This window comes from Pezoporus flaviventris, unplaced genomic scaffold (assembly GCF_033815535.1).
Source record: "Pezoporus flaviventris isolate CSIRO_AGI_PZ_B2104156 unplaced genomic scaffold, CSIRO_AGI_Pfla_v1 ptg000013l, whole genome shotgun sequence".
Taxonomy (NCBI): domain Eukaryota; kingdom Metazoa; phylum Chordata; class Aves; order Psittaciformes; family Psittacidae; genus Pezoporus; species Pezoporus flaviventris.
In genome coordinates, this window is record NW_026892561.1 from 23,203,773 (window position 1) to 23,223,990 (window position 20,218).

A 20,218-nucleotide genomic window follows, 5' to 3' on the forward strand; every position below is an offset into this window, starting at 1 on the left:
CATTGACTGCAAAATAAGTAAGTGCCAATGAGAGCCATTGGCCTGCACAAAGAATGAGGATATAAATGGCAACCAAGGGATTCACCAAACAGATTTATGGAAGAGAGTTTATTGGCTGTTATCAAAACATCCACAAGATTCAAACTTTCCTCAGCAAATAAAATTTGCAATTGTAAAACAACAACATTGCAATGCAACTTCCCACTGCAGGATGTAAAAAGGGAGAGAAAGAAACACTGCTGTGCTCAGGGAGGTCATGCCTCCCGCCACTGCCACCCTCTGGGCCTTAATTTCCCTTCTCTAACCTCCAGGGTTACAAACATTCCCTTGCTGTATGTGCTGGTTGGCCTCTATAGGGCTGGAAATGCTCAGATTCTCTCAGTGGTTTGAAGAGAAGCTCTCGCTCTGAGTAGGAAGGATGAATATGGATAAAATGCCAGCAAGTTGTTTTTTTATCTTCAATTTCTTGGACTACTGCACACTATCAAAAGCCTTTTGCTTCTTCAAACCCTGCAGTTCCTCTTCAGCTGATCTGTAAAGTTGTTTCATCAACAAACTCCATATAAACTCTCAATGACAAGCCTGGAAGATTTATGATGTTTGTCATCTTTAAGTAGCCATTTTTAGAAAAATAGAAAATTGGCAAGTTGCTGAATTCATTTGCTGGGAATTGACACTGATGGCTGCTAAGGGGTAATGTGGTGACCTGCTATAATAACGGCCAGATAAGAGCTGGCAATAAACTGCAAAGGGAAACGTATTTTAGGTCAAACATTTTCAAATTCACATGCCTTAAGTTAAGCTTTGAAATGCATCTGTAAACACTAAATCAGAGGTCAGCTTTTCTGAACTGCTGCATCCCTGCAGCCTCTACCGAAGTCAAATGCATTGTGCTATGAAAAATCATACCTCGGGCTGCTTCTTTCATAGCCAAATATAGATGTATTTGTCTAATGCTGGGTGCCAGAGAGAAAAAAATGGCCTTAAAGAAAAAGAGAAGAGAGATTGCAATGTGTTACAGCTGCAGTATCACTCACGCATTGCACAGTTATCTGTAATGAAAAAGATCAGCTTCTAACTTGTGTTTGCAAAACTAGGCCTTGATTTTACATTATCGGAAAAAAACAACATTTGGAAACAGAACTACAGATGTCCTTCTTTTTAAGAACAGAGACAGGGCAGCACTGGTTTCAAACCCTCCTAAATCTAGTCCTAAAAGCACCACAGCTCACCACCCCCATGGCAGGCCCACATCTATACTGATATCGGTCTTGCAGAGAGGAAACATCTTGACAGGGTGGGCTTGACAAATGTATGTTAGGAGGGCCTGGGTGGCACTCACACCAGGAGGAACTCAGGTCAGGAACCCAGTGTATATTTGGTAAAAACAGCGGAATTCCCAACCAGATGTAGCCTTTGCCAAGAGAAGCGTCTGGGAGTTACTTCCTGGGATATACTTAATCTTGTTTTGCTGATGGGTATAAGATGACACAGTCTCCATCCCTCCAGCCTTTACATTTCTGGGAGTCAATGAAATGATGCACCTTGGGTGACACCAAAGCATCTGGCTCTTTCCTCAAGAATGTACATTTTTGACAGAGAGATGTCCAAATTGTTCCTCTCCATCAGCAGGAAAGATTTTTGGCATTCCCTGTTGCTCTCCATGCTGCAAATCAAGAGAAAAAGTGTAGCCGGAAAGGGAAGAGTGCTACAGGGACCTATTAGTTACATTCCACTGTCACTGGGGTGCTTCCCTGCTCCTTCTCCCTGTCTCTTTCCACACAGTCACTAGGTGCCCCCTACTTCCCTTATAAGTGTTGGTCACCCATTTGTTCCATGCTCCCCATTGCTGCATGATGTGGCATGTAGGAAATGATTCTCCACAGCACTCACATATTTCAGCTTGAGCAACCTGGCCAGCTGCAAATCCTGCAGGACAAAATGTGGCTCTTAATTAACAGATTGAATATTGAGAAACCTGAGTGTGAGGCGAGTGCCAGAACCCACAGCCAGTGAAAGTTGTTATGCACCAGAGGACATGCCCAGACCAGGACATGGCCAGATGAGGCTTTGAGCTTGAAATGACTGTAATGGGAGTAGCATGTTTTCTCTGTTTAATGCATTACTGTTTCCTGGACTGTGTGGTTACAACAGTGCAGGTGACAGTGCAGCTCAACGGTGACAACCACATACCACAAAGACTAATTTCTCATAGCTCTTTTTGGGGCTGAAGAGGTGGAATCTGACCATGGCTTTCATCTGATCAGTCTTAGTAAATTCAACAGGGTTGCTAAACGAGATGCAGAAATAACAAAAGGATGGTCTCTCACTTGAAAATGCTGCAGTCTCTTGAGCTCAGGGCTGGGCTCTAGTAACCAAACCAAAGTGCAAACCTCATGTCTGTAAAAACTGTTCCACAGGCAATAGGAAATTATGCTTCATTAAACAGCAACTCAGCACCTTGCACGTTGTGCTGTGTTTTGTAGTGTAACAGATTTAGGAATAGCAATGGCTCAGGCTGACACGATAAACTTGGAAAAGACAAAGATGGGAAGATTTTTCAAAGCTTTTGACAAGGGGGTTTGCAGTCATTTCTCTGGGGTTTCTTGGGTCTCTCACACTTAGCAGAGGAGTCACAAGCTAGAGCTCTGTCAAAACCCTTCAGTCAGTCTAGCCTAATTTCAAGCAATGGGGCACCTATCTGTTATCCTATGCAACAGCTGTTTGTGGTAGACATGAATCCTTACTGTCCTGCATTCTCTGGGTCTTCCATTGTTCAGTTTTGGTTTCCTTTGGGGGGAACAGGGCTTCTATGTTTTTTCAGTGCTTGTTCCTCCCCTTTGGTCAGAGTTTCTGCGTTTTCCTGCTAAAACTTTCTGCCTTTTCTTCTTTATATAGGAAATGTTATCAATGGTTCAGAGGGCAACATATTCAGCTCTAGAATGACTGTCAAACCAAGATCTTGCTGCCCTGTTAACATACCTACATTTCTGACTCTGGCTCAGGCTAACAGAAAACTGGAAATGTGCAGACTCTTCTATAAGCAAGATCCCTCTGCCTTTTATTTGCATTTTAGGTGCTGTAAGGAAATAAGGAAGACAGTATTTCTTTTGTTCTTCTAAATGCTGCAGGTTTTGCAAGATCTGTCTCATAGCCAGCCCCACAGATGGCAGAAAATGCTGTTCATATATGCAGCTAGCTCTGGAGAAACTGTGTTTAGCAATGCATCTCTGAGAGCAGATTTTTCACAGAAGATGCAAAACAAAGTACTTGATCCCTTTGTGATTACTGCCGCCAATACGTCCTAATATTACCCTCTGCACCAAATCACAATTGTTAGCATTCAAGCAGAAGGTGCTATCTCCTAAGCACTGGGCATCCCAAAACCGGTAAGAGCAGCTGGGTGCTCTTCTTCTGAAAAGCAGGTGCACAGGCACGTCTTCTGAGTGCTGCAAGTATGTAAGAGAAAAATAACATTCCCTTTCTTGGGAACTTATTTTGGGTGGTTGAACGTTTCACAAAGAGAAACTGTTAGTGCAAACACTCGAAAGGTCAATCCCTAAATAAACAGAGACAGAGTGATGAAAGGGGTTAGCTGTTATTAATGAAGCTGAGATGATCACAAGTCAAAAAAACCAAAACAGCAATGAAGAGAGAGAGCTACAAGCATGCTAGAAACTTTGGCAGGATCACATGTGAAGATAAAAAAAGCAAAGTAATATTCCCTAGCCTGAGACGGAACATGCCCCCCAGAAATCCTTCTTTACTTTTCCTTGGGATTTTCAGCTACTATCACTCAGTTAAGGAGGATCAACAACTGCTTTTGCACTAGAAACCAGCATCACCTATCCCCACATACTCATACTAAGACAAAGGCTGAAACCAAACTTTATTTGCACCTACTACACAAACCTTGTTTTATTTTCATGCCTGAACAGGATTTCCTTCCAAATCATAGGCACATTTCTCCCTGATACATAATACCAGTAAAGCATGGTATGCAGCTCACATTAAAAGAAATCTGTACAGTTAATTAAGAAAAACAATAAATCAATGAACAAACAAGATGATGACAACATTAGACAAATGATAATAATTGAAAATATGTAGGGAAACTTTGATGATGTAAATAAAGCTTTCCTATGTTTATCAGTCATGGCAGTGTTACACTGACTCTAAATACACACTCTACACAAAATGCACAACTGTGGATGTTACAGATCAGTTCTTGGCTCTCAGTTGAAACTTTAATCTGATTATGTATCACAGTTAAAGACTGGCCTCCTTATAATGAGCTAAGCCCCAAATATCAGCAGAGTCAAAATCTGGCTCTATAGCTTGTAGCTTGACCCTAGGTAAACTTTAAACAGAACCATTTGTGGTTCAAACCAAACAAACAAAAAAAACCTCCTTGATGTTTCTGAGTCATCATTTTGCATTAGTTCAATTTTCAAAGGTGGATTTGTCTCAGTTGGTCAGAGAGCTGCAGGTGCAATCATAAGTACTTCGTGGCTTAAAGGTGATTTGGGCATCAAGGACACCACTTGTATGGAGGGAGACCTATGTGAAAACAGCCATATGTTCACATCACACAGAGCCTCATGTGCAAGGTTGTGAGTGGCTATTTGCAACTGCTCAGAGCCAGGCCCTAGCTCACGGAGAACAATAGCACTTTGGACATTCTGTGAATTTTAAACATTTGCTAAATGGGCAGGATGAGGTCTTCTCTTGCATGAGTAAAGCCTCTCCATGCCATCTCGCACTGTACTGTATATCGTGTCCTCCTCCTGGCACCCATCCAGGACAGTGTAATTAGAGGACACATGGCACGACAAGAGCAAACAATATGGCAAATAAGCACAGCCCTAGCTGTGCAAGTGTCAGTGTCCCACCAGAACAAAGGTGCGCAAGAAAAGCCAGCAGCTCCCTAGATACTAAATGACAGCGGGAAACTCCTAAGCAAAGACCAGGACCAAAACAGCTCACACACTGATGGGAAAATTAACAGGTCTTCCAAGCTGCTAATTATACACGTGTATATGTGGCACCAGCAGATTCGCAACTGACCCAGATAAAGACAGCAACGGATGCACACAATGGCCTTCCACAACATAGGACTGCAGGAAATGAGGAGTCTAAAAACTTCTTGGGTTAGGGAAAAAGCTGTGAAAAAAGAATGGACTACTGCTATTACAGATCATGCTGCTGAGGAAGCAGGAAAGGACATAGCAATGAACTGCTGGAACTCACTGCTCCAAGAAATAAGCAGGGCAAACACTGCTGGGTCAACAGAGCATCAAACACTATGGAAATCTGGCCATGGTCTTGACGTGTCGCCTCTAGGTTAAAATGTTCACATTAAAACAAGAACAGCAAAGTGCCCGATGCTTTCAACGGAAGCTAGCCAGCTGCACAAATTCCTTCTCATATGTTAGAAGAGTCTAGAGACAGAGAGAGAGAGAATGGGGAGAAGGAAATACTTCTATGAATCAGCAGGTACTAATGTGTGTTGTGGTGGCAAAAGAGTGAGAACAGGGAGAGACCAAACAAGCATGGCTGACTATGCCTTAAGCTACATTCAAAGCCCTTCTTGAGGTTTGCTCTTTCAGTGTCATCCACAGGAGGAATTCTGGGCTTGCTCCATCGTCACACTGCCCTACTCTTTGTATTAAGACAAGGTAACTGATAAATTTACATGCTTTGCTATCCCCTAATAAACAACACTAGCAAGCTATCAATAGAGGTTTTACTAAAGGCAGCTGGTAACTGCTGCCTGTCCCCTTTCCCTCATGCACTGAAACAAGCAGACAAGACAGTGCACTCTGATGTGCACGCACACACAAACCCATCCGTGTTTGCTTTTCTCACTGCCCCACTCTTGTGCACCCCAGCCAGTGAAGCAATGTCATTCTTTAGCATCACTTGAAAAACATCACAACTCCAGCTCCTCGCTAGCCTCACCGGTGGTGCTCAGCAGCTGCCAGGAGGACATTCAGACATGACTCGTTCCCTCGGTGCTTCTCTAACAACCCACTGCAGCAGGAACAAAGGAAAACCTGAAAGACTCACTGAAACTTGGATTTGGCAGTTTGGATGGCCTCATACAACAACCCTCAGACCTGGCAGGTGCCATCACAACTTCTCCTTTTAGGAGGAAGCACAGGCCACTGCATGTCAAAACCTCTGGGTTCACTTCCCCACTTCAGCACCAACTTGGACTTGGGCAAGTTAATAAACCCAAGCAAGGTTTGGTTTCCCCACCTTCGTGATGAGTGCCAGGTCTTCAGAGGCATCCTTATGATACTTCACTGGTTGCATACACAAGTCCCATGCTTCTTCCCTTGCAGGCAGATTTAGAGATCCCACCAGTAAAAAGAATGGGCCACCTGAACAGCACATGCCTTGGGCAAGCAGGGTTATGCAGGAAACCAGCGTGGAACAGCTCATCCACTATAATCCCCAGGGGAAAGGAAGATAATACAGAGCCCAAGCCATCAAACCAAGCTGGCAAATTCTTTGATCAGAGTGTGCTAAGGGCTGACATTAGGTCATTTAAACTAAACTACATTTTGGTTGACAGCATGTCATTGCCCACGTTCAGCTGAAGGCTGTAAGTTGCAGTCCTCAGGATTAATACTTTGAACTTTCTGGATAGAAGGCATGAGAAGAGCAGAAAAACAGCCAAAACCAAGAACATGGGTAGAGCTCTGCAAGTGCAGTTACCCTGCTAATACTTGCCTGCATACACGTGCATGCATGTGGGTGTTAACATCCCACAGCAAACCCCAGACTCAACATATGTCAGGCAGTTTGCCAGGTTGCTTCCTTTTGTCAGGTAGGCTTTTATATTAATTCTTGTAGTTTCCTAATTGATGAGTCCTCATGGTTTTCCCAGCACTCAAATCTCTTGGGATTGTGCCAATATAAATCTATCCAGTGGTGATCACACGGGTCTGAGGAAAGCTGCACACCTTTGCTGAGGAATCAGTCTCCTGTAATTCAAGTGAAAAATCAGTGCTGGGGAAGAAAGGCATCTGCAGAACAGCTGAGACAGATATGAGCTGGTATGAAACCATCAGCAATAAACTCTCATCAGCAAAAGCTCAGTGTAGCTGCCTTGCTTACTGTCATCATAGTGCTCTGGACCTTGTATATTGAACTTTGCATGCAGAACTTGTATATATTCATCACTGAGGAGGAGTAAACAGCCGCCTCCTGTGCAGAGTGTTAAGAGAAGCAGGTAAAAACTTCAAGAAAAACAGGATGTGAGATACAAAGAAATCCTTCTGGGAAAAATCAGGAGTAGGGAGCTTAGAAAGAAAGCTTAGGAAGAAACACATTATCTATAAAAGTGGCCCAAGTTCTCAATATTATTTCTGCTTTGCACCTTGTGAGGATGCACGTTCACAACCAAGCCACCCTGACACCTACCTTTGCTCTCTACCTATATTGCCAACAGTCGTTTCTCACCAGACCCACATCACTGGTGGTGTCTGCACACAAACAACCCCAATCAGTCACATTCCACTCTAAAAGCTACAGCAAATCTTCCCACAAATGGATAGGTATCCACTGCTGGGTGTCACTCACTTGAACTGTTCTGTTACTACATTGCTCTTCCTGCTTCTTTACAAGAACTCACATATGGATACCTTGTCATATGGGAAGCAAATTCTGTTTGCTCAGAATCGATGTCTCATGAAAGAAAGTATCAAAAAACATTAAGGCTAGTATACCCTACCCCAAGCTCACCTACCCATCAGCAAGTACAATGTGTTCATTCCCATAGAGCTAACTATAAAGTCACTGTAACACTAGAGTTAGGTTCAATATGTAATTGTTTTAGGCACACAGGGAGTAACAGAACAGAAGAGGCTACTCTGTAATTTACTCAGCCTTCTAGCTGTAGCTTGAGAACCCCAGATGATAAACACTGTTAAGTCTCTGATCTATACTCCAAGCTGTTATTAAGTCAACATAGTTGCTCCAAAGTTAATATAGTTACACCAACATGACTTTGGTCCAATATACATACCACAAAGCGGTGACATGTACGCCACAATTTAAGTGTCTTCATAGCATAGATCAAACACACTGCTAAAATATGATTCTATGCCTATTCTGTATATGGCCTTCATGTATGTGGTGTCGTATCTGTTGCAGCTTTTTGGGATGTTTGCGTGTTTCCATTCCTGGCTTCTTGTCTCATAAACTTGCAACAGCTGGAATTACTGTACAGAGATAGCCTGGCTCCAGCTGCAAAACAGCTCCCTTTCATAAATTTGTTTTACAGCCTTCTAAGGCCAAATGGAGCATAACGTGGCCACCAAATGTCTGATGAGCCATCCCAGATTTGAACACCAAAGGAAACTGGTTGAACAATCCTGAACACTGAACAACAACATTTATCTTCTTCCTCATTTCCCACATTCTTTGCATCTGGTTCACCATAAAACATGCAGATGCTTCAGTAACAGAAAAACCCAGGATGCTAGTAGTCATGCCTGATCTCGCTGGCCTTTCCCCATACTTGGCAACAAAATAAAGGTTACTTACACCACGGCAAGACACTGTGTATTCCTGCTCTAAGCACACACTCCACAGATGAGAGAGTGGGCCCTGTTCATCCTAAATCCCACCAAAGTCCTCAGATCCAGACAAGGTCAGAATGCTGCTTTGTTCCTCAGGCTAGGAGGTATATACCTCACTGTCCTAAAGCTAACTCATCCTTAAAACCATATGACTTAGTTAATTAATTCATTCTTCACCTCTGAGGCAACATTTTTATCTCTTCAGCACAGATGCCTAGCTATCCCTTTGTCACTGCATCAAGACACAGACTGATGGAGGAGAAAGCCACGTGGCTGCTATCCATGTGATTCCGGCTCAGTTACTTTCACCATTTGTGAATAGGGGGAAATGACCATAAAAGCAGGATATTGCCATGCACCTTTAAGAGGCTTTATGAAGAATTCAGTTAAGATTCATCAGAGGCCTCTGAAAATATAAACCACTATGTAAATGCTAAAAGTTAACCATTTTTAATAGCCACAGATTTAAGAGGTCTTTTCTTCATTTCCATGCAAAGGTGCAGAAACATTCTTCATTGCAAACAACCACTGTGCCTGCTGTGAGAGGCTCTGCACATGATTTCAATTGCCTTACACATAGAAAATAGGAATAATACTTTGCATTTACAGACTTTAAAACTACTTTGCAGACAATCAAGTCTCAAAACCCCCACTGTGATACAGGAGGCAAACATTATACCTGTTTTACAGAGGAAACTAAGAGGGAAAAAGGTTAAACTACCTAGCTGAGAGCCAGAAAGGAGACATTTGAGAAATCAGGCATGCTAGCAAGGCCTATCTAGACCCACACTTGCTCACTTGCTCTTCCTAATAAACAGTTAACTCTTCTGCTCCCAAACTTCTATACAGCAGGGTGTATATAATACTTGGTGTGGCCATAGATTTTATCTGTATTACCAGCATATTCAATCTTCTGTAGATGCTTCTGTTGACCACAGACAGTGCCTGGAATTTCATGAGGCCACTTATTCCATTTTCTAGCATGTGGGGCAATAGAAAAGTTGTTGACAACTAAAAGTTAACCAAACATTTATTTTTAGAACCTAAGTCTGACGTTACAGTGTCTGGACTCATAACTACCCATTTCTTTGACATTAAGCTGAGCTACCACATGAGAAAAATGCTAGAATGATAACATTTCCAGGGCATACTGAGTCACTGTCCAACATCTAAAATGGGAAATAAAATAATTTCTCAGCAACTGTCAGTACAGTGGGAGGCAAAGTCTGCAGGAAGTCAGCTTGTGTAGAAAAATTCAGGTTCCTACTCTTGAAACAGGTCCCTCAGCACTAAATACGCTTTCTTTTTTTCTAATTTCCCAATGACAGAAAAACAATTAGGTCCCAAGGTATTGAGTTCTTTGCATTATCTTATATTTAGAACAATTATTAAGTAGCACTAGCAAAATTATAACAGTGACAACCAGGGAGCAGCAGCAGCAGCAGCATTGTGCAGACTCAGAAGCATGTGTCATTTTTTGCTTTGATCAGTTCAATCCCAGTGATGTGCCATGACTCCCTGCCTGGAGGATTTCTGCCCAGTCCCAGGAGAAAGATGCTCATGAACCTTGTCCCCACCTACAGCAGGAATTCCCAGCCCCTCACGTGAGACCACCTTGACTTATCTCCTCAGTGGGCCATGGAGAATACTAATGTGAAAGAGTAGGAAAGTCCCTAGGACAGTGGTTTCCTGTCTCTTTAATTTGCATACCATATTTTTTTCCCCCCTCCCTTGGACCTGCAGGCCCCCACATAATGAACTTAAGCTTTTAACAACAGGCTTTCATAGATCAGAGGGAAGTACAGCTCAGTAGTAATTTGCTGATGCTTGGGATTTGCAAGGTGAAAGCCACCAATCCAAGGTGAAAGCCACCAATCTACTGTGCAGGATAGCCTGTCCTCAAGAGAAGCAACTGCTCACAGTCCCAGATAATTATTAACTCCTAAATGGAAGCAGAATAGTTGATGAGGGTTTATGACTGTATGTCTTTGCATTCTTTTTAAAGGGAGAAACAGATGTTTCCAACCACCACAAATCTCCATTTCCACAAGTCTCTTGCTCTGGCTGTTACCTTGGGGCAGTGACTTCCAAAAGCTGAATGAAAAAACGAACAAATTAATTGTTCTGCTGGAAGGTTCAGAAAAGAGCCAGAGGTTGAACATGTTCCTTCACACAGCAGCATGTCTCCTGCCGGCTCAGACAGCAAGAGACAGCATGGGAAAATCCTGTTCTAACACTACATTTTCTGCTAGTAAGCAGGGTCTTCAAGACTGCCAGTTCAACTGGAGAAGAGCCCTGGAAAGTCTTCTGCTTCGTCTGCAGGAGACATCTTTTTCTGTGACATAGTCTCAAGTATAAACTCTGTCTCATCTGTCAAAGTACATAGTCTAAATGCTTCAGCTAGCATTAATTTATATTTCTAAACAAACACCAGACCCTAACAATTTGTGTAATGGTGAAGAAGTTAATTTTATCTGAGATATTTGTGTCCTCTCCTACTTTAAACTGATGTCATCTTGATTTTTTTAAAACAAGGGGAGGGAGGGATTTTTGAGCGCTGCCTGCAGATACGCATTTGTATGCATTTTTCATCTTTTAACTAACACACAGGAGGGAAAAAAAAAGTTATTTTTGCTAGCAGCCTGCTGTGATATAAATAAAAATAATAGGTACATTCACAGATTCGGAACTTTTTACAGCCACTGTGCAAAAAAGCAATTTTAATTTATAACCACAGAGTCTTGCAAAACATATAACGAAGACATAATAAAATGGAATGTTTATCCTGTGGCTCCCATTAGACCTCTTCCGTTCAATGGTAGTAACTAATGACTTGTTTTTCCACTTTTGTATTGGAAGCCTTATTATTGGGCTGCACAGAGCATACCTTATTTGATTTCCCTAGCAATGCCTGCACCTCTTGCTGAAGCCTGCAATTAGATGTTCATGAAATAATAATAAAACGCTGCATAATCTCGTCTGTGGTCAAAATCTAAAAAAAAAAAAAAAGTGAAAAATGAAAAGCCAGCAACAAACCAGCCCTGTTTGTACAATATTATACTGAGTACAATAGACTAATGTTCACTCCAGTGCATGTGTCCTTTTGACTAACCACTTCTGTCTGACAACCTTTTTTTGGCAACAGAACACATTGTACTTTTTGGATAATTGACTGTGGAATATAATGCTGTTTATTCAAAAGCAGGTCACACAGAAATGAGCTTCCAGTTTTCTTTATCCTTTTACCTTTCTTATCTTCATGCTGTTTAAATTTATACTGAATGTCTTTTAATTACACATATGGTTTTAATTGCTGTACTGTATTTATTCACACGAAGGTGACCTGATGGTGAAAGGGTAAAGAAAGGTGGGTGGGAAGCTCAATTCAGATTTGAAAACTATATTTGGACATAATTATTAGTGTGCAATCTCACAGAGAAACAAACACAAGCACATGCATTTCCAGCATGCTCTGTTATCTACAGGGCCAAATTTGCCGGCAATACAGCTGCGATACTTCTTTGTACTTAAAATCTATTAGAAAGATACACCCACCACTTGCTCAGTTATCTGGAAATTCAACAGTAGCAAACCCCCCAACTTTATGCTTAAGATGGGACAAGCACCTTCAGGGAAAATGATGTGGAAACATGTGAAATTGTGAAAAATCTAGATTATGGGAAATGCAGTTAATGACATGGGTTCAGGAGAAAGTTTTAACTGAAATATTCAAGTGAGGCCATGGAAGAGTTGATGTATTTCTAAAGCAGGTTCTTGGGATGCAGCCTGGCGGAAGAGAGGTCACAAATTAAGCATTCTTTAACAGGAGGGAGAAAAGACTTTGATGGGACAAAGATAAAAGAAGAGCCCTCTTCTAACACAAGCTGGGGAAGGCAGTGCAGGGCACCTCTCTGATGCTGTTCATCAGACCAGGGTAACACTGTAGTCACCTGGAACTTTAGCTCTGCAAGATACTCATGAAACTGAGGTTTACAAATGTTGCAGGACACTTCACATAGATTTCTTCTGTCCTCCAACTTAGGCTGAAAAATAAAATACACTGGGCTTCTTGGTGACAGCCTAGAAGGAATCCAACAGTGGCATATACCCAGCAGGAGCTTCCTTGGCCACTTTGCCATTTTTTTTTTATTTTCCCAGAAAAGTAATGAATTTTCACTTCAAGCTCTCTTACAGCAACAACAGAAAAGAAGGTGAGTGATTTAACCAGTGATCAGCTCTCAAAAAGCTGGAGGAACCTCCAGGAAAAAATATCCCTCAGGTATTAGTAAAATAGAGTCTAACTAGGCAATAACTAGGTGAAAATTATTATAGATAACCTGTTGCTCAGGTGTGGCTCCATTTTACTGATGACTAAAGTAATCCTAACATGTCAGTTTAAATTACTGCCAATTCATTTGAGGAAATTCTGTTTGTTTGTTTAGAAAAAGATTTAATTGGGGAGGATGAGTGAATCTGTCAGCAATAATAATGCATCTGTCTGTCCTCCTGCAAAACCACACCATGGAAAATCCTTGCTAATGCTAGATTGATCAGCTAACACATAGCAGCTCCGCTATTCTAATTTGTTTTATGTAGCTGACTTTAGGCAGCACATTTCAACCTGGACTATTTTGAGGATACATATAAAACTAAGTCACTGCCCTTTTAGTGTGGATGAAGAGCATATGAATACTACTCTGCTACAAGAAACACACAGTTCATCTGATATATTTTCCAGCAAAGAGAATACACTGCATCTGGAACAAAGAAGAAAATGTGATTGGAAAGTTTAGAGCCCTTAAATTAATTCCCCAGACAAAAAGTTGAGGCACCATATTCATAATACCACATTATGTAACTTGCTCTGGAGCCAGGCAGCTAAGTGAAATAGTATGAGCTGTAAAAACAAAATATTGTTGTGAAAACAATTTTATAGCTTTATAATTCACTATTATTTTCATTTAAGAACAAAACTGTCAGTATAATTGTAGATTCTCTTTGCCTTGCAGGAGTTCTTTCAGCTTGTGATAGGAAAGTTCCTTGTTTTTAAAATTTTCCCTCCCTGTCCCAAAGGCTACTATTTAATTTCCTATATTGTGTTTCTTTATAGTTATTCAGAAGTAAATCTTATCAGGAAGACCATTATGTGGTAGCCTAAGTTAGTTTAGTACCAGAACATTTATGATCAGTAAATGTAACCATATATTGCTAACTATTTCTTACCACTACTCTTGCAGGAAAAAAGTATCAGCAGCCGTTATAGACTACTTTTGACTCTTTATAACTGAATATTCATTTTAGGTGGGATCCTGCACGGCTTGCACTGCTCACTATACACCATCATAATTTTCTAACTTGCCTGCTCAATGAAGTACTAGGCTCAGGAGTCTAGTTGTAGACAACCATACCTACCAATGGAGAAATGAGTCATCTTGTGAACTGTGCACAGCTTCCTACACAAAGTGGTGCTTTAGTAACGAACTATTACTATAATATGTGCACATGTGCCATTAAGAACCAGATTAGGACCACAAATATGTTTTACAGAGGTCAGCGGGAAAATTCCCCAAACATAGGATGATCCACTCCAAATTACATGAACAAAATATCACATCACTTAAAGCATCGCTATGATGTGCGGAGTTTCTTATCAACACTGGCACTACCACTGGGTCATAAGCCCAAAGAGTTTCACACCAACTGGGCAGCCAGAGCCCTTCTCACCTTAAACAGAGAAGCCATCCAGTGACACCAAGATGCTCCATGTCTCCTCATTCTCCCCAGCTCTCCTAATCAAACTTGCCTAAGCTTGGGCAAGTTTCCCTACCTATTTATGTCCTACCCTCATTGCAATAAACTTGACAATAACATAGAGGTTATCTGGTAAAAGAACAGCTTCACCACATGCTCTGGTGCCTTGGCTTTGGAAGAATTATGATGTGGTTGGACTCTGCTGTATTTTAAAAGGGAAGAAACAGTTCCTCCAGCAATAAGCAGCACCATCACACACAACAGCTAGGGTATGCCTGTGAATTAGGTGTCACTGACTTTTATGGGTGCTGCTTTTTGAACTGAAAGCTGTAAAACAGTAGTAAGGCCAACCATCCTTGCCTCACTGTGCTACAGATGAGGCTGTCCATTAGAGACTTGAGCTTAGCTGGCCCCAGGGCTCAGGCAAGCACCATTGCTCAAAATCCAGACAGCCTCCCCATCAGGTATTCCTTCCCACCTATAGGTAAATATATGCTGCCTACATTTTATGGCCTCAGATACCAAGTCCTCATTTGTAACATGATCTGGAAGTATCTGCCAAGGTAGACACTTGGTTATCAAGAGTTAACAGCACAGAAACAGAGCCCTTAATTAACTTAAAGGCTGCCCCATGCCTTACCATGTATGCAGACATTGTCCTCAGCTTATTTTAAGAAGGAGCAAGAAAGAACATCCAGGTATTATGCCAAAAGCCTCTTTCTCAATTATTCCTGTTATATTACTAACCCATTGTAGCTGACTAAAGGCTAAAGCTGCAAAAGCTGCAAAAGCTGAAGCCATGTATTTAAGTTGGTTTCTCAGTATATGCTGACCTGACTTACTCCTGCAACTACAGGCTCCCTATTATCTTTAACTTCCAGGTAATTGTTTGGCAACTTGCTGTTTCTCTATTTCAGGAAAGCAACTCAAATGTATGACTCCTAAGAGACAAATCTGATAAATTGTTCTGTCTTCAGCTGGTTCCTGCTAGTATATGGAGTACTGAAATAATAAAAATATAATACAAAGAACAAACAGTAAAGTTTTGAAATGAAAATGTTAAACATGCTACAAGCCAGAAATTGGGCTTTTTCAAAAGTTTAGGGTATAAACCAGATTGTGTCAAATTCCTGCTGCCGGGATAAGCACGCTGTTCTGAAAACTTCTTTGCGCCTCTTGGCAGCATCTTTTCACCTGAAAGTCCTGAAGAAATCTAAAGATTTTGATGCAAAGTTTTGTAATACCTTGAGAAGGAAAACATGATTCTCAATACAACGCAGTGTTACCAAGTCCTAACTCTGAGCTTCTCATCTCATTGTTACACACTACTACTTGTCTTCTTTCCCTTCTCCTTGTTTTAACAGAAGCAACGGTATTTAATTTAATCCACCCAGAAGCAATGACAGAGTCAGCGGCTGATATGCAGCTAGTGCTGGTTAGAACTTGGAATTACTGTTTTGTGAAGAATGTCAACATTCTGACATTTGTTGCTATTCTCAGAGTAGAAAGGAACTGCATATTCATCTGGAAATTTTGAAATGTCATGTTGAAATCGCAAATTCAACTCTGAATCTTGGAATTTCACCTTTTATTTCATTTTACATTGGCTTTATGTATTTTTTAATTCATTAAATGCCAAAGTAGAATATTTCAGGTAACTCTTTTTCATTTTATTTGGGTTTGCTTTATTTTCGTATTTTAAAAGTAGGGGAAGCTACTGTCTCACAGTGATAGAAAACCAACTTCAACCATCATTTTACAAAGTCTCTGAATCCCATACAGTGGAAATTTTCAATAAGTGACTTTTGGGAAGAGGACACTTGGGTGGAGATATGAGATTTTTGGGGAGAATACACACAAAGGGAGACAGTGCACAGCAAGTTGCCTGCCTTTCCCCACAAGCAAAAAGCAATGCTAAGAAAAAATATATCCCTGTGACAGCAGGAGGGAATCTGGCATATTGCATTTATTCATCTGCAGAGAACAGTCGCTAGATTAACAGCAAACAGCAAGAGCATTAGTCTCAGTTCAAACGCAAGTGCCAAAGGTATCTACTTTATGTGAGAGATGGTAGGCTGTAAAAATTATTAAACCAGTACAAGAGAAGTGCATCAGTCATAGCAAAGGACACTGGTGAGCAGATGTTGGTGAGGCAAAAATGAAACTTCCAAGCGAATGCCTCCATCACAGGTATTAAATCAGTGGAAAAGCTGACAAAAGCTGTGTAAAATGAGAAAAAAGTAAGTTGTCACAGTCCCCTCTTGGACACTGCAAGTTTCACGAGACCATGCTAATGCTGGTGGCAGCAGGCTGCAAAGAAACACCACCTCCAGCAGTGGTTGAGGTCTGCTAATCATGAGTGGCCACCACCACCTAAATCATGCCAAATGCATAAGCTGTCTTGTTAATTTTACCTCCTAATTTCCAGCTGTCTTCCTACTTTATTGCCTCAGCCCTTAACAGTACACAACACTGAAGGGCTCATGCTCCATATGCACCAATACTTGTGTATGTGTAAATGGCAACAATGTGACTCATGGCTGGTGTGAACTAAGAGGGACAGGGAATGTGACTTGTACCATGTCAGTAAGAACAGACACAGCTACCAAAGGGACACTGCTCCCTTGTTCCTTCCAGCAAATCCGCAGCAAAGGAGCATGGATTTGGATGCTGCAGTAAATCAGAGCTACAAGAAATTTTTGCTCTTCCCAAATCTGCAGATTGCTCTCAAGAGATGAGTGGTTTCATTAAGATTTCCACCATTCTGGACCAAACCCACAAGCTATCTCAAGTGATTTCAATGGCATCCAGTCTGGATGCTGAAAATGTGCAGGTCCCTTTACAAAGGAATGTGGTTCCCCAGGCCTTTTAGTACATTCAGAAAGAGGAAGGAGAATACAGAGGATCTGAGATCTAGGAAGAAGAGACCTCCCAGCTGTCTACAGTGGCCACCCCTCAAATATACCAGGAGACACATGAGTTCCCTGAAAGGTCCACAAAGCCACCTGGGGTACACACAATAGTGTCTCAAAAACACTCAAACATGACCAAGAACAGTGAAAGTACCTAGACCTCTTTAGAGATATGAGAGTTTGACAAGGATGTTTGGCATCTTAAGCAGTCCAGCACAGAAAGACTTGATGATAGCTGAGCTGGTCAGTGGTGGGAATTTTGTCAACTCTATTTTAGCCACAGGGCAAACTTGCAGGCATTCTCCATGTCAGAAACTGGCTTTGCCATTTTGTTTTTCCTGCTGTGGACATCCTGGTGCCAGAAATCAGTGTACCTAATGAGTCACCATGGTCTTATGCCCTCTGGCCTTTGGGAGGGGCTTCAGATTTTGACTTGGTCTGAACTGGCACAGCATCGCTGGCAAAAAGTATGAGAGCACCCAGTCACGCCACATGTTTCTGTGATGGTCTCATGACAAATCTGCTGCTGCTCCTACAGAAATCCCCACCACCTACCACCCAGAGGAGACAGCTCCTGAGGTTTTTGGTCAGGAATGCCCTTGAGGCACATGAAGGTTTAAATAAGGACATGCATTCCACCAGTTAATTTCCTAAGTGGGACTTGGGAATTAATGCTAGACAGGGTGATACAAAAGGCTAAAATGCACAGAGATTTCACATGCATGACTCTCACATCCATAACTGGCTCAAGACCAGAATACAACACAGCACTATGTATGAGTAAAACTCATTGTTCTCAGCGAGCTTTAAGAACCAGTACAGATTATTTGCTGTTCCCATACCAATCCAGATTTATTTTGGATCAGCAGCGACTTCAACATGATTAGTAAGAAGCAAAAAACACAGAGCCACAGTACCATGAACCAATTCCTAGCCAAAAATGCAAAATATAGACTATTTCCTTTTTTCCTTTTTTTTTATTTTTTTTTACCCTTTAAAAGCCCTAAATAAATTTAATGAAAAATTTTACCTCTCACAGTGATGGATCATGCATTAGAATTAAGGACCACGAACTTCTAATCTGAGATGGATTTGTTACAACATCCTTAGTATTTTGCACACAGAATACATTCAAAAGTAAGAATGCACTTTTCTGAACACAATTAGAAATTGTTTTATATTTCGAGACCATTCCCTTGCAAAAAGAAAGATTCCTAAAGGTCTTCTTGCATTTTACGTGATATGCATTAATGCCCACTTCTCACCCTGGCTCTCAAGTCAATTTCCTTAACTGAAAGGCCTCAAACCAACCTTGAAAAGGCAAAACACAATGAAATGCAGAAGCCAGTATGTAGGAAACACGTTAAAGTCCACATTGTAGCCAACAAGTCAAATTATACTGACAATTCTCCCTATCAGGTATCTGTTCTAACATAAACTTCCTTCTTTTTCTCCTTTAAATAAAGTATTTCCAAAAAGTTGATTTTATGAATGAGTTACTCTGCAAAAAAAAAGAGCATGTGGTAAAAATGGACAACACTGCTTCACTAGCAAAATATACAGTGTTTTATTATCGAGCATCTCCTGTTAAGATCAACTTCAATTCTTCACCAGTTACACTACATATGTTACAAAGCAGAGATTAAGCAGAGTCTGCCACCAGTATGTTAGAGAAGAGCTGTAAGTTCAAAAGCGAAATAGGTAATAATGCAGATATTTAGCAAGCTGGTAGGGAATGAAAGGGAGTCTGGTTTGCAGAAAAAATGAAATTATTTTTATAGAGATACGTAAGAAGTACTTCTGCATGGTATTTCCAAATGCCACGTGCACACATACAAACAGATATATCTATATATACATATAGATATAAATATATATATGCACACATGAAACCCCAAACTTGAGCTAAATTAAATTGTCCTTCCAACTTTGTAATGCAAATGAGACTAACAGGCTTGCGCTGTTTGTGGTTCGAGATGATTTGTGTTTCCATAGAGATGCTGAGTGAACTAAAGTTTTTCAATTTTTTTTATATATAAGCCTACTTGTATCTATAAAAGCCTAAATATGGGTCTGCTGTACCTCAGCATTTCCTGAGTGACTCCACTGGAACCACAGCAATTACACCAGTTAAGGCTATGTGCAGATTTCTTACCTTTCACTACTTCCCAATCTAAGATCTATACCAAATACCTGCACAGCCGAGAGTTTATTACTTCTCTTCCCACTCCTAGCTCCTTGGTAAGGAAGGGGAAGAAAAGATAAAAAGCAGTTTCTTAGCTGCTAGTAGATAATATTTCAAAGACTTCCGTAACGTACTGCCCTCTCTAAACTGCTTGAAGAAACGTCTTTGCCTTCAAAAGTTCCCACTGTCAGGAAATCTCAAATTTAGGGAAAACAGTCTGTGTGCTGCTAGTGAAGAAAATGCCAAAAGGACACACATTTTGCTATGTGTCAGAAGCTTTTCCGCCCTCCCCTGTGAGCACCCACAATCTGATGAGCCGCTGAGATGAGCCAGGGTGGGCCTGAGCAGTGATGGGTTCACTGCCTTCCTGCCTGGGCTTGGCTGTCCTCACCCTTTGGTGGAGCCCAAGCTCATCATACACTGTGAGGTTCCCACAAAGCTAAAGCACTGTGTGTCCCCAGGGCCATGACGGGGACAGCCACCAACAAAAGTGACAAAAGCCAGCCAGCATCAGTTTGGGCAGAGAAACCAGGCTGACCAGTTTAGCTTTCTATTTCAGTTGGCTTCTCTTTATAAGGATCAGGTACCGGTTCAAGTGGATAGAGGCCACCTCAGCGTACCATCACTTGAGAGGAAAATCAGAGCTGAGCTCTGTGGGAACTTATTTCCATGTGGTTTCAGCGATAAGTGATTTTTGAACAGCAACACACTAGAGGTCAACCTCTGCAATCGCTCTGAACCACAATCAAAACCAGCCTCTGCATACCTCCTATCTGCCT

General features: G+C 41.4%; 1 protein-coding gene across 14 annotated transcripts in view; it reads right to left on the bottom strand.

The window, feature by feature from the left end:
• Positions 1 to 20,218, bottom strand: part of LPP (LIM domain containing preferred translocation partner in lipoma) — a 338,569-nt gene that overhangs the window by 98,965 nt on the left and 219,386 nt on the right. The window lies entirely within an intron of this gene.